Source organism: Moschus berezovskii, chromosome 25, assembly GCF_049115385.1.
Source record: "Moschus berezovskii isolate FMDL1 chromosome 25, NW_MosBer_1.0, whole genome shotgun sequence".
Classification (NCBI taxonomy): domain Eukaryota; kingdom Metazoa; phylum Chordata; class Mammalia; order Artiodactyla; family Moschidae; genus Moschus; species Moschus berezovskii.
Window position 1 is genome coordinate 32,239,817 of NC_142484.1, and position 14,208 is coordinate 32,254,024.

The 14,208-nt window shown below is 46.3% G+C and overlaps 1 protein-coding gene across 1 annotated transcript in view; it reads right to left on the reverse strand.

Moving 5' to 3' along the window:
- Positions 1 to 14,208, reverse strand: part of TENM4 (teneurin transmembrane protein 4) — a 787,800-nt gene that overhangs the window by 671,613 nt on the left and 101,979 nt on the right. The window contains exon 2 of the mRNA XM_055416091.2: positions 3,879 to 3,934. The gene's annotated coding sequence lies outside the window, so the exon portion shown is untranslated. The remainder of the gene's footprint in view (positions 1 to 3,878; positions 3,935 to 14,208) is intronic.

Here is a 14,208-nt window from a genome sequence, read left to right on the forward strand (position 1 = left end):
GTATAAAATTAGAAAAATATATCTCAAATGTTATCACAGAGCTTTGCACACAGCAAGTTCTTAATAAAATTGATATCCTTTAAAGCAATGACTGAGCGTGTTTGGAGAACTGACACTGGTTGGCTGTGGCCACAGCCCTGGAAGGCTGGCTGGGTCAGCCTCAAGGTCAAGGCAGCACACCCACCTGGGAGGTGTAGCAGGACTTTAATGTTCAGGGGTTTGTCTGGTTTGAAACCAGTTTTGAGCTGATGACTGGGGCCTTAGGGACCAGAGGTTGGCCACTGCAAAAAAGCTCCTGATAAGAACTCCATGTATGTGTGTGAGTATGTTTTTAGTTGCTCAGTCATGTCCGATTCTGTCACCCCATGGACTGCAGCCCATCAGGTTCCACTGCCCATGGGATTTTTCAGGCAAGAATATTAGAGTGGGTAGCCATTCCCTATTTCAGGGGATGTTCCTGACCCAGGGATTGAACCCAGGTCTACCCACATTGCAGGCAGATTCTGTACCATCTCAGCCACCAGAGAGGACCTGGAACATTTCAGATAGGGCAGACCCTCTAAGACCAACCAAGGCACAGAGAAACTGAGTAGTTGGTGCAGTAAGAGAACTCTAATGAGGGCCCAATATATTAACGGAGGCATGAATACCCTACCCAGGAGCAGTCTGCTGCCTGGAGCCAGTGGTTTCTATGTAGACCACAAACACTGCACTCAGCCCCAGGCCAGGCACCCCTGCGCTGGGTCCTGGGGGTGAACCTAGACAACGGAAGCAGAACTCCACACGCTATGGGGGGCACTGCCTCTGAGAAGGACCCAGGCAAATCAGAACACACCAGTCGCAGAACAGAGCCCGTGCACAGAGAAAAACAGAATTGCACAAACCCAGACCTGTTGACACGAGTGAACATTCCTGCAGCACAGCCTGATAAGCCTGTTGCTAAACCTACCGGGCTTCCTGTCAACGGAGCACCTTGCTCTCAGTTCAGGAAAGATAATCGCTCTGGGAACCAGCTTCCTTCGGAGACCTGGCGGAGTGCTTTCAGTTCCAAGAGAAACCTGTCTTTCAGCACAGCTTCTCATCCTCCCGTGTCAGACAAGGGGAAACCCAATCCATGCAGGAAAGGGTCTGTACGCACTCACAGTTCTGCTGGGTGGCGGTGGCTGTAAGTGACCCTGGCGGGGAGGAAGGGGCCCAGTATCTCTGGCCTCAGAGCACCTCCCAAACAAAGACTCTAAAGTTGCCTGCTGGGACAGGGCGAGACACGGGACGCTCAGATTCCAGGCGTACCCGCGGCTATCATCTGTCAGTCCTGACACCAGCCCTGTCTGCGTCGAGGTCCAAGCGGAGAGATCAGAAAGCACGAGGTAGGGGCAGGGGCTGGGGAGGGCAAGAGACGGGAGGTGGGGCTTTGGAAAGACCAGTATGAATAGTAGGAGTTTACATCTGACCCCCAAGAACAGAGCCAGGGAAGATCTAAGCCAGGATGAAAGAATGGCTGGCCTCCCCTTGTAATCAAAGAGTTTAATGATGCTTATTAAAAGCCCATTTCTGAGTCCTGTTGAAAAATTACACCCGTGTTTTCTTTTTTTCATATGAGAATTGCTTCCTAGAGATTAAAACACATAAACACGTGCACACACACACGCATGCACACACATATTCCTTAAGAATCCCCATGCCCCACATAGGCACACAAACATTTGCCACAAATCCCACACCTCCCAGACACCACACACATACGTCTTCATCAAAGATGGCCACAATTCACAATGTACACACACACTGTCAAACAGAAAAGCCAGGCCCAATCTCTGAGGCGATCCACGCACTCTTTGAAATTCCAGACTGTGAGGGAGTCCAAGAGCTTTCAGCTCCAGAAGCTGTCATGCCTACAAACAAACAGCACAGCCTCTAATCCCTATCAAGTCTCCATGTCTTGCCCAAGGCCAGGCAACTCTGCAAAAGCAGAAGCTCCCAGGATCATTAAGCTTTGGTGGGAGGCAACAGCACTCAGGACGGTCCCGCAGAAGAGGGGGTGCTGCGCCCCTCTGGACCACGGCGGGCTCGCTCTGATAGGCTGAATCGCAGTCTCCTGAAGGAGGTGACCCTGGGAGTGCAGCATATCTTCCTCTGATTATCAGCAGACCCAGAGCCCAAGGCTGACTCACTCTCAATTGGAGAAGACATGCTTTCTGGAATATCCAGTTAGATGCAGGAAAGTACTCCTTGCATTGAAGTATCTCTCCACCAGTGTAGTTTCCCTCCGGTTGCTGATCTCCTCAACATTATAGTCCCCGCTGAGGGGCAGGGTACACAAAAATACCCCTTCAAATGTGAAAACCATTGGTGGGGCAGTTTACTATTAACTGAAAACAAATGCTTGGGAGCTAGTATATCTGGATTCAAGGGCAGCTCTAAGCCTCACTCACTGTATGGCCTCAGCCAACCCTCTAAGCTGTAGTTTTCTCCTTGGCAAAATGGCAATAACAACTTCTTTCCATCTTATGGTGTTTCAGGGAAGATCACAAAATGCCCTAGAGATTGTAAACTCCAAAGCAGATGTTAGAAATTCTCATGATCAGACAGTAATGAGGAAATGGAGGAGCTCATAAATTGGGCTGTGAGTGCCTCCCGGGCAAAGCTTGCGTTGTATTTATCTTGTTATCCTCAGTGCCTGGCACAGAGGCCAGCACCACACATTTTGGGGAAAAAACAGTCTGAAAAAGAATGTATCCCTGAGTTAAGTGGCTTGTTCAAGATCCCAGAGCAGCTTGCTATGCATCAGGAACCCCAGCCTCCTGACGCCCCTAGTGCAGGGCTCTCTGTTCTCCACGAACCACAGTCTTGGGTGTGTTGAAGAAGGGGCAGTGATGTCCCATTAGGCACACATCAGGGGCCAGGTTTTAACCCACCCTACTGAGGCAGGAGACGGTTGGGCTCCAGGCTGCACAGCTTCTCCCCTGTGGACAAAAACTCCTTAATAGCAGAAACTCCATAAAAGGAGGGTGATGGAGGAGGCTGGGCCCTGACCAGATAAGAGATAAAAGACCACATACTCCTCATTCCCGAGATCAAGGAGACCTGCCCAACTACACGTGTGCAGAAAGGCTCCTTGGAGGTCGAAAGAGAGGGGGTATCACCTCAGAGTAAGAGATGTCAAATGCTCATAAGCCTCTTTGCTAGAATCCATCTTAGTTAAGAGATGGGCACGCACACACTGGAGGGCCATGAGACACACCAAATGCAGACTCAGAACCAGGCAAAACAAAATGATGGGCCAAAGGAAACCAGGAAGACATGCCCCATAAAAGCGATTCAAACCACCACCAGGCCGCAACTCAGCAAATCTCTCTATCTGGGCCTGCCTGTGTATCTGTCCACAGGTACCGTCCTCTTTTTCCTTCTAATAAAGACTTTACTTGCCTCACTACTTTCCATCTCCATGTGGAAATTCATTTCTACCCAGCTGATGGGCCAGAGCCTTGTCACTGGCCACAGTCCCTGCTGATCTAGTGGCTCGGATTCAGTGCTCTCAATGCCGTGGCCTGACCTCAATCTCTGGTCAGGAACTGAAACCCTGCCTCAAGCCACTGCAGGCCAAGGCCACCCAAGATCACTGTCATTCCAAGGATGGGTCAGGAGATGCTTAAGAAGCCTTCATACACTTGTTAAACATTCCAGCTCAACAGTGGGAACAAACAGAAACCACAAGTGCAAATAATACCCAAATGCCTCAGACCAACTCATCTTATTTCCTAACTTGAACTGTGCAAATCAGAAAAACCTCAAGATTGGGGAGACGGGCCTGTAGAGATTGAATCATGGAGACTAGACATAGATCTTATTTCAGGCTCACTTTCAGCATTGTCACTTACCTACTGACCAGGTGTCCAAGAGATCACTAGCCCTCTCTGATTCTCAGTTTTTCCATCTGCAAAACAAGAAAATGATCACAATTAATCCCTTGAGACCACTGGATTAAAAGGCATCACAGGTTTTTGTACACGATATTGGTTACAAACCACTTATGATCCCATGTAACTGAGGAAGTTGCTAATGATTAGGAGCTGGAGGAGAATTATTTCAAAACTGAAGTGTGAGAGTCAAAAAATGAAGTGTGATAATAGTTACAGGCTAAGAAGCACATCAACATCTCCCAACTTGCAGTACAGAAAACTCAGCTTTCTAATATTTTTGGCACTTATTTTTATTTTTCATAGATGTCAAAATGTAAGCAATCATGTATACCAGGAGAAACAGAACAAAGAAAAATGCTACTATATTAATACACTCCCAACATCTGGGTTTTTTTTTTTCCAGATTTTTTTCCCTCTCTACATAGAGTTTCAGTTCAGTTCAGTTCAGTCACTCAGTCGTGTCCTTGTAACCCCATGGACTGAAGCATCTGTCCATCAAGTTGGTGATGCCACCCAACCATCTCATCCTCTGTTGTCCCCTTCTCCTTCTGCCTTCAATCTTTCCCAGCATCAGGGTCTTTTCCAATGAGTCAGTTCTTCGCATCAGGTGGCCAAAGTATTGGAACTTCAGCTTCAGCATCAGTCCTTCCAATGAATATTCAGGACTGATTTCCTTTACAATGGACTACTTTGATCGCCTTTCTGTCCAAGGGACTCTCAAGAGTCTTCTCCAACACCACAATTCAAATACATCAGTTCTTTGGTGCTTGGCTTTCTTTATGGTTTCCAACTCTCACATCCATACACGATGACGGGAAAAACCATATATTCGACTATATGGACCTTTGTCGGTATAGAGTTTACCATTACAGAGTTTACCATTTTGCAAATCAGGGGCTTTGAAGATGTACTACCCTGGAAAGGACCATGCAGATCATGACTACCCCTTCCCCACCACCATGACTGCTGCCTGTGCAATGAACTCATTTGCATTCCCATGCCTTTGTCAGTTTCCCCAAGACCTTTCAGGCCTGTGGTCATATCTGCCAGGCATTGCACACACCTGAGCCCAGTGGAGTTAGGAGCATGTGACTTTAGGAGCTGGTATTTCCCCAGTCGGGGTTCAATTCCATCACCTGGAGAGTAAGGGAGCCAGTCTGGCCAATCTCAGAGATCACTTTCATTGTTATTTTATTTTTTCGGCCACCCTGCAGCGCACGTGGGTCTTCGTTCCCAGACCAGGGACTGACCCGAGCCTCCTGCATTGAAAGCACTGGAGCAGTGAGCTCTCAGAGATCACTTTCAAATTAGAAAGGTGAGGCTAAGGAAAAGGGAAAGAACTCATATATTTGAGTCCCTGCTATGTGACAGCTAGTGAGCCAGTGATATCTATGGATGTGATCTTCTGATCCTCGTAACCACCCTGGGAGGTACTGCAGGTGAGAGGACGTAGCACAGGGAGGTTTGGCCCCCGGTCCGAGGCCTGCTGCGGTCACGCGCGGACCACTTTCTCGACTTTCACATCAGTGCCTCACCTCCAACACCACACACTAATTTTTCCAAATCAATCCACGAATTTTACTTAACTCTATGCTCAATGGATTTTTAGAAAAAGCTTCTCACGAAGTAAATAAGTGCTAGTCGCTCAGTCATGCCCGACTCGTTTTGACCCCATGGACTGCAGCCCATCAGGCTCCTCTGTCCATGAGATTTTCCAGGCAAGGATACTGGAATGGGTTGCCACTTCCTTCTCCAGGGGAATCTTCCCAACCCAAGGATCGAACCCAGGTCTCCTGCACTGCAGGCAGATTCTTTACTGACTGAGCTGCAAGGAAAGCCCATCTCACACTACTATATATAAAATAGACACCTAATACAGAGCTACTGTATAGCACAGGGAACTTTACTCAATACTCTCTAAAGATCTATATAGGAAAGAATATAAGAAAGAGTGTCTATGTGTATATGTGCAACAGATCCACTTAGCTGTACGCCTGAAACTAACACAACATGGTAAATCCATTATACTCCAATAAACCTTTTTATTTTTATTTTTTTTTATTGGAGGCTAATTACTTTACAATAATATATTGGTTGGTTTTGCCATACATTGACATGAATCCGCCCCAGGTGTACATGTGTTCCCCTTCTTGAACCCCCCTCCCACCTCCCTCCTCCCCATATCCTCCCTCCAGGTCATCCCCGTGCACCAGCCCCGAGCATCCTGTATCATGTGTCGAACTATAAACCTTTTTAAATGTTTCTGAGTTCTTTGTTAATTCCTCTTTTCGCTATAGCTCAATGGATGACCACCTTTCAATTAGGATGGATTCTATAATTGCAAAAAAGAAAGTTGTTAACAATTTAAGGGAATTTTTCATCACAATCATGCTTTGTACAAATACCTATGCAGTCATAGGTTTGATGCACTGTTTATATACTTTTTTCTCTGTGTGTGTGTGACTGTGTTAGTCGCTTAGTTGTGTCTGACTTCTTGCGACTCCATGGACTGTAGCCCTCCAAGTTCCAAGAATCCCTCCATGGAATTCTCCAGGCAAGAATACTGGAGTGGGTTGCCATTTCCTATTCCAGTGGATCTTCCTGACCCAGGGTTCGAACCTGGGTCTTCCACATTGTGGGCCGATTTCTAACTGTCTGAGCCACCAGGGAAGCCCATACTGTTTTCTAATTGTCATTAAAATAATTGGTGTTTAAAATTTTAAATGCTTATCCATGTCTACCCTCCTCCCAGCAGGATTCCTGCTTTACCTTGGGAAGGCTGGTTTCAATTCCCTCACTTTGCTGTGGCCAGACCTTGGAATCTAAGACCATCCTATTTCAAAGCTGAAACAGGAAAAACACCTGATGCTTATTATGTGTCAGGAAAGCTGTTGGAAGTCACACAGCTGGTAACTGAAGGACCCCAGGACTGGGGCCCTCATGGCCTACTCCTGACCCTGGGCTCTGTGGGTGTTTTCAGTTTCCCTTCTGGCCTTCCTCAGACCCCACGTTTTCAATTCCATGTCATAAGGCCACCAATTAAGTTCTGTTTGCAAACCAAGGCAGGGTCATCCTGTTCTGTTAGGTCACCAGTTTTTCCACAAAGTAACCAGACCTATCAAGGCATATTTAAGCTCCCAAAAGGACCCTCTGGTAGGAAGCTGCATAATTTCTAAAACCAAGTTTAGAACATGTGACGTGAAAGCAGTTCCTTATTCAAAGATCCCCGATAGTAACCAAGGAAATAGAGCTGATGACAAAGGATCCAAGAATGCCATTGCTTCTGCAAATGAGGATAAAATCCAACCGAGTCGGGGGAGGTGGGAGACCATGGCACAGTGACTGTATTGGACACCGATCGAAGCTGTTGTTGAGTCTTTAAGCTGCCATTCCCTGTCATCTGGTTTTAAATTAATTGGCATGAATTTTTTATGACCAGGGAGAAAATAGAAAGGTTTGCAGAACCGGATCAGGTTTTTTCTTTCGGGGGAGTTCTCTATTTCTTTTGAGTACGAGCTACAAAGCTGTGTAGAAACCGGAAAACAAACGTAGGCCTGACTATTCATTCTCAGTCCAATGACACCTCTTCTATGAAGCCCGTTTCCACCAACCCGTCAGGATTAGTTACTCCCTACCATGGGTTTCCCTATAGCCACACTTTAACTACAATACACTAAAGTTACTGTCTTCTCTTCCTTTAAAGTATCATTTTCTCTATTTACCCAAATACAGTAAAAACTCATCTATCACCAGCAATATTATTTTAGATTTCATTCTGAACCACTTTGTACATCTACCCACACTCACAGCTATTCACATAGCTACACATCCAGATTGTTCACACAATGGATCACTTTATACACACCAATTTTAATCTACTTTTTAAACAATTACATAGATGTGTAATTAATTTCCAACACATCAACATCTCAGATGTTCACAGCTTTTCACTGGTGTAAATAATATCTCTGCACATGTATCTGTGTGTGGTTGTTAAGTACTTACAGAGTTTTTTTAACATTAAAAAATAGTTTACCCTATGCTCACCAACACACCCAAGACCCATATAACTTTCAACTTCTACCAGCAGTATACCAGCGTGCCAGTTCCTCGTGGTCTCGACAATATTAGGCATTAGGGTACTCTTTTACCATTGTCAGTGTGATAGGTAAATATAGCCTAGTTCTTTTAATCTGCAGCTTTTGAATACCAGTTGAATATTTTTTTCTATTTCTTGGCCATTTGCACTTATCCTTTGGAGAATGGCAAGTCTGCTGTCCTTTCCCCACTTCCTGGTCAGTGTTAGACTGTTTCTTACGACATAAGAGTCTCCTAGCATATATATCGGAGAAGGCAATGGCACCCCACTCCAGTACTCTTGCCTGGAAAATCCCATGGACGGAGGAGCCTGGTGGGCTGCGGTCCATGCGGTCCACGGGGTCCAAGTGGTCCCTCTTCTCCACTTAGTGCTTTGCCCACGTTCAATGCATGTCTCTTAAATGGATTTCAAGTCAAATTACATGGTAATTATGACTAATTCACTGCCTTTTATACTGTCTAACATTTAAAAATAAATTTGCATTATCTGGCACAAGTGACTTGACGTTTTTTTCCAAAGTCCATAACATGCCCCAGTGCCCTGAAAGGCTGCTTCCAGGACCCAGTGTCTGCAATGCTTGATTTCTCAATACATCCCTCCACCCCCAGTCTCTGCTCTCTGCACCCTGGCCTCCTTTTAGGTCCCCTTCTTCCCAACCTGAGACCCTGGACACACTGGTCCTCTGCCCAGAAACTTGTTTGCTCTCCCCTTGGCTGCCTAATCCAAAGCCATCCTGCCCGGCTCTCGGCTTAAACACCGTCTCCTCGGAGAAGCCCTGAACTGCCAGCCCAAGTGAGCTCCTCTGGCTGTTTACCGGAGATTTCCGTTGTGGCACATCTCAGGTCTGTAATCAAGTACTGTCTGAAGCACTTTGTTGTGTGAGTCCCACACTGCAGGTTCCCCAAGGGCAGGGATCAGGACTCTGCCCAGCACCATCCCCTCAGAGCTCAGTATGGTACCCAGCAGAGCAGGCCCTAAACAAATACTGCATTCATTTCTTTCTTAAGTAAAAAAAAAAAATCAAATAACCTGTCTATTCCAAGGACCAGACAATCAACTTTAGGTTTTAATGAATAAACTAATGTGGTTTTTCATACGGAAAGCAGATGACATAAAAACCAGGCCTGTTTTTAAGGGTAAAGTCTCTGACTGAATTAAGCCTAATCATGAAGGACTGTCTCATCTCTTTCCATGTTAAAAAAAAAAATGAAGCCGTGGCTTTGGCAACCACAAGATCACTGGGGTAGAAGGGTCTGGAAGCAAAGTTCACATCTTGGGGCTTCTCTGTAGCTCCCTTAACTCTTCTCCACTTAGTGCTTTGCCCACGTTCAATGCATGTCTCTTAAATGGATTTCAAGTCAAATTACATAGTAATTATGACTAATTCACTGCCTTTTCTACTGTCTAACATTTAAAAATAAATTTGCATTATCTGGCAAAATTGACTTGATGTTGTTTTCCTCTATAGATCAATACCTACCTTTACGAGTATTTCCTTTCAGGTTACTTTTTTATAAAACCCTCAAAAAGTAGGTCATCACAGGTCAGAATTGTAGGTCAGAGAACCTCGACTCTCCTGTAGCTGCAACTCCACCCTGCTCCCTAAGTCTGCCTTCTCCTCAGTTCCGCCTTCTGCGTGTTGAATCTGGTGAAAGTATCCACCTTCTCCCCTTTCCTGTAAGGTCTCTGCAGTGGAAGTCTGAAATCAGGCTAGGGTGTGGAGGCATCACCTCCTTGGCTGAATTTAAACTCTCAAGTTCATCAGATACGCAGATACCACTCTAATGACAGAAATCAAAGAGGAACTAAAGAGCCTCTTGATAAGGGTGAAGGAGGAGAGTTAAAAAGCTAGCTTAAAACTCAACATTAAGACAAAGGAGCCAGGCAGGCTACAGTCGATAGGGTCGCAAAGAGTCGGACATGACTGAAGCGACTTAGCACATGCACACAAAAAAACTAAGATTATTTTTTGGCATCCAGTCCCATTACTTCATGGCAAATAGATGCGGAAAAAGTAGAAACATTGACACATTTTATATTCTTGGGCTCCAAAAGAGTGACTGCAGCCATGAAATTAAAAGACACTTCCTCTTGGAAGAAAAGCTATGACCAACCTAGACAGTACATTAAAAAGCTGGGAGACATTACTTTGCCAACAAAGGTCCATCTAGTCAAAGCTATGGTTTTTCTAGTATTCATGTACGGATGTGAGAGTTGGACCATAAAGAAGGCTAAGCACCGAAGAATTGATGTTTCCAAACTGTGCTGAGGAAGAAGGCTTTGAAAGTCCCCTGAACAGCAAGGAGATCAAACAAGTCAATCCAAAAGGAAATCAACCCTGAATATTCATTGGAAGGACTGATGCTAAAGCTAAAGCTCCAATACTTAGACCACCTCATGGGAAGAACTGACTCGTTGGAAAAGACCCTGACACTGAGAAAGGCTGAGGCAGGAGGAGAAGGGGGGTGATAGAGGATGAGATGGCTGGAAGGCCTCACCAACTCAATGGATATGAGTTTGAGCAAACCCCAAGACAGTGAAGGACAGGGAAGCCTAGCTGCAGTCCATGGGGCCACAAAGAGTTGGCTACGACTTAGCAGCTGAACAATAACAACAAGTTCATCATGGAGCAAACCGTGGGCATTACCATCAGCTAATGTACAGTGCCAAAGCCTTTGACTGTGTGGATCACAGTAAACTGTGGAGAATTCTAAAAGAGATGGCAATACCAGACCACCTGACCTGCCTCTTGAGAAACCTGTATGCAGGTCAGGAAGCAACAGTCAGAACTGTACATGGGACAACAGACTGGTTCCAAATAGGAAAAGGAGTGCGTCAAGGCTGTATATTGTCACCTTGCTTATTTAACTTATATGCAGAGTACATCATGAGGAACGCTGGGCTGGAAGAAGCACGGGCTGGAATCAAGATTGCTGGGAGAAATATCAATAATCTCAGATATGCTGATGATACCACCCTTATGGCAGAAAGTGAAGAGGAACTCAAAAGCCTCTTGATGAAAGTGAAAGAGGAGAGTGAAAAGGTTGACTTGAAGCTCAACATTCAGAAAACAAAGATCATGGCATCTGGTCCCATCACTTCATGGGAAATAGATGGAAAAACAGTGGAAACAGTGTCAGACTTTATTTTTTTGGGCTCCAAAATCACTGCAGATCCTGATTGCAGCCATGAAGTTAAAAGACGCTTACTCCTTGGAAGGAAAGTTATGACCAACCTTGATAATATATTAAAAAGCAGAGACATTACTTTGCCAACAAAGGTCCGTCTAGTCAAGGCTATGGTTTTTCCCGTGGTCATGTATGGATGTGAGAGTTGGACTGTGAAGAAAGCTGAGCACCGAAGAACTGATGCTTTTGAACTGTGGTGTTGGAGAAGACTCTTGAGAGTCCCTTGTACTGCAGGGAGATCCAACCAGTCCATTCTAAGGGAGATCAATCCTGGGTGTTCATTGGAAGGACTGATGCTAAAGCTGAGACTGCAATACTTTGGCCACCTCATGCGATGAGTTGACTCACTGGAAAAGACTCTGGATGCTGGGAAGTGTTGGGGGTGGGAGGAGAAGGGGACGACCGAGGATGAGATGGCTGGATGGCATCACCGACTCTGTGGACTTGAGTCTGAGTGAACTCCGGGAGTTGGTGATGGACAGGGAGGCCTGACATGCTGTGATTCATGGGGTCGCGGAGAGTCGGACACGAGCGAGCGACTGAACTGAACTGAACTGAACTGAATGTACAGTGCTGATGGACTCTGGTCAACTCTGGCCACTGACATCCTGGGTAGCTGTAGATGAAGGACTTGTTGCAGTGTGCTGTGGAGGGCTCAGATGTCCATCCGTTCTAAAGGAGGCTCAGAAGGAGAAACGCTTGTCTCCTGTGCTGGGGGAGGCTGGGTTTCAGTTGGGGAGATAAGATGAAAATGCCATGGTCTCGGCCCCATCAGCATCTGAAGCCTGATCCTACCAGTGTCTTCGAGCTAACTTGCTGCTCTGAGATTGCTTTTCTTGAATATTCCTCTATCAAAAGTGCCTGTCTCCACCTAGAGATTAGAACAGGAGTGATTGGGAAGCCTATTGGAGCTCAGTAAGTCCTTATTATATCTTATATGGCCTTCCCTGGTGGCTTAGAGGTTAAAGCGTCTGCCTTCAATGCGGGAGACCCAGGTTCGATCCCTGGGTCGGGAAGATCCCCTGGAGAAGGAAATGGTAACCCACTCCAGTATTCTTGCCTGGAAAATCCCATGGACGGAGAAGCCTGGTAGGCTACAGTCCACGGGGTCGCATAGAGTCGGACACGACTGAGCGACGGAACGGAACGGAACGGAAGTCCTTATTAAAGGTTGTTCAGAAGCACTGGTTCTGAAATCAGAGTCTGGCTTTGACCTCTGGCTCTATTTCCTCCCAGTTGGTGACCCTGGCCTGCATCCTTAACGTCCCCAAGCCTCTATGTCTGAAATGAAGGGACACCAAAAGGCCCCTCATCTTGGGTTGCTGCAGTGCTTATGCGCCTGTCATGTAGCAAACGTTCCACAAATTGTTGGTGAACAGGATTATTATCGCTACTATTGTTAAGTTTAGTCAGCAATGTCGTAGTTACAGTGAGCTAGGCATTGTCCTAAACACTCTACAAATATTAACTCATTTAACCCTCATAAACAGTTCTGTGAAGTAGGAAAAATGATCTTTCTCTGCAGTATTAAGAGGCCAATGAAAGTGAAACTCACTCAGCCCTGTCTGACTCTTGGCAACCCCATGGACTGTAGCCTAGGAGGCTCCTCTGTCCATGGAATTCTCCAAGCCAGAATATTGGAGTGAGTAGCCATTCCCTTCTCCAGGGGATCTTCCCAACCCAGGGACCAAACCCCACATTGCAGGAGGATTCTTTACCACCTGAACCACTGGGGAAGCCCAAGAATACTGGAGTGGGTAGTCTTTCCCTCTCCAGTGGATGGATCTTCCTGAATCAGGAACCGGGTCTCCTTCATTGCAGGTGGATTCTTTAACAGCTGAGTTACCAGGGAAGCCCACAAAATTGCCCAAAGTCACACAATAAATAATGGAGCCAGGATTTTTGAACCCAGGCAGTCTGGCCTGGAAATCATGGTTAAATCACTAGATTATTAACCATAAGAACTGTTATTTAAGGACTCATCATAATTCTTAGTTGTCAATAATAATTATTCATTGTTATTAATGATGGGTACCTGCCTACTCATACAGGTCCCCAAACAGCTGGAGTGAGTGCGATGGGGTTCAGGTCTGGCAGCCAAGCTCACTGAGCTTCAGAACTGTCATCCAGTCCCAGGTGGGAACCATGGGCCAGAAGAGGAAGCCGGGGCAGAAGCCCAAGCTGTGTGTTGGGCCATCATCATGTGGATGGGAGAGGACACTGGGCATCCACATTCAGCCCTAAGGACTCTGTGGCTGGAAAAACTGCAATGAACTTCCAGTCCCCACTGACTAGGAGAGCCGGGGTTTCCCTGGGTTTCTACTATATCCAGATGGACTCTAAGCCTGAATGGGTCAGGACCTGCAAGGGAAAGGGTACCAGGGACTCTGCCAAGCAGGGATGGCCAAGGCTCAGGGTCACACCTCCTTTCTGGGAGTCCCTGCTGCCCCTGCTCGAGGGGTCCCAGAGACCCTCGGCTCAGAGATGCTTTTAGAGCCTTAAGTATCTCCTCTTCAGACATGGAGCCTGTTGATCCAAGCTAAGCTGGTCATGTTGCTCCCAGACGTATGAGCAAGGAGGAGCTCTACCGCCGAGGACTGTGGTCTGTAATTTCCAACCTTTCCATGGTTGTGCGTGGATTTTCTTTTTCCTGAACTTCTGCTGCTGATTATATCTTTGAAACAGGCTCACTTGAGCTTTCTTCTGGGTATTTCAAAGTTTCTGTCCGTCCTCACTCCCTCTTGGTTGGATTTCCTTTCTTTTTTCTCTTTGGTGGGGAATAACAAAAGCAAAGCATTTTAGGCATGAAGCAATTCAGGACAGAACAATTGGACTCTAGCCACAGGGACTCTGCCTACACAACCTAACAACTCACCATGGTTGGGCGGGGTAAAGAATAAAACCCAATGCCTTAACTGGCGTTCCAAAGACCAGCTGTGTCCTTCTCTATGTACCCTCTCCTTGTGGTCCGCTAGCTGGGGACATTCAACATCAAGCTGCT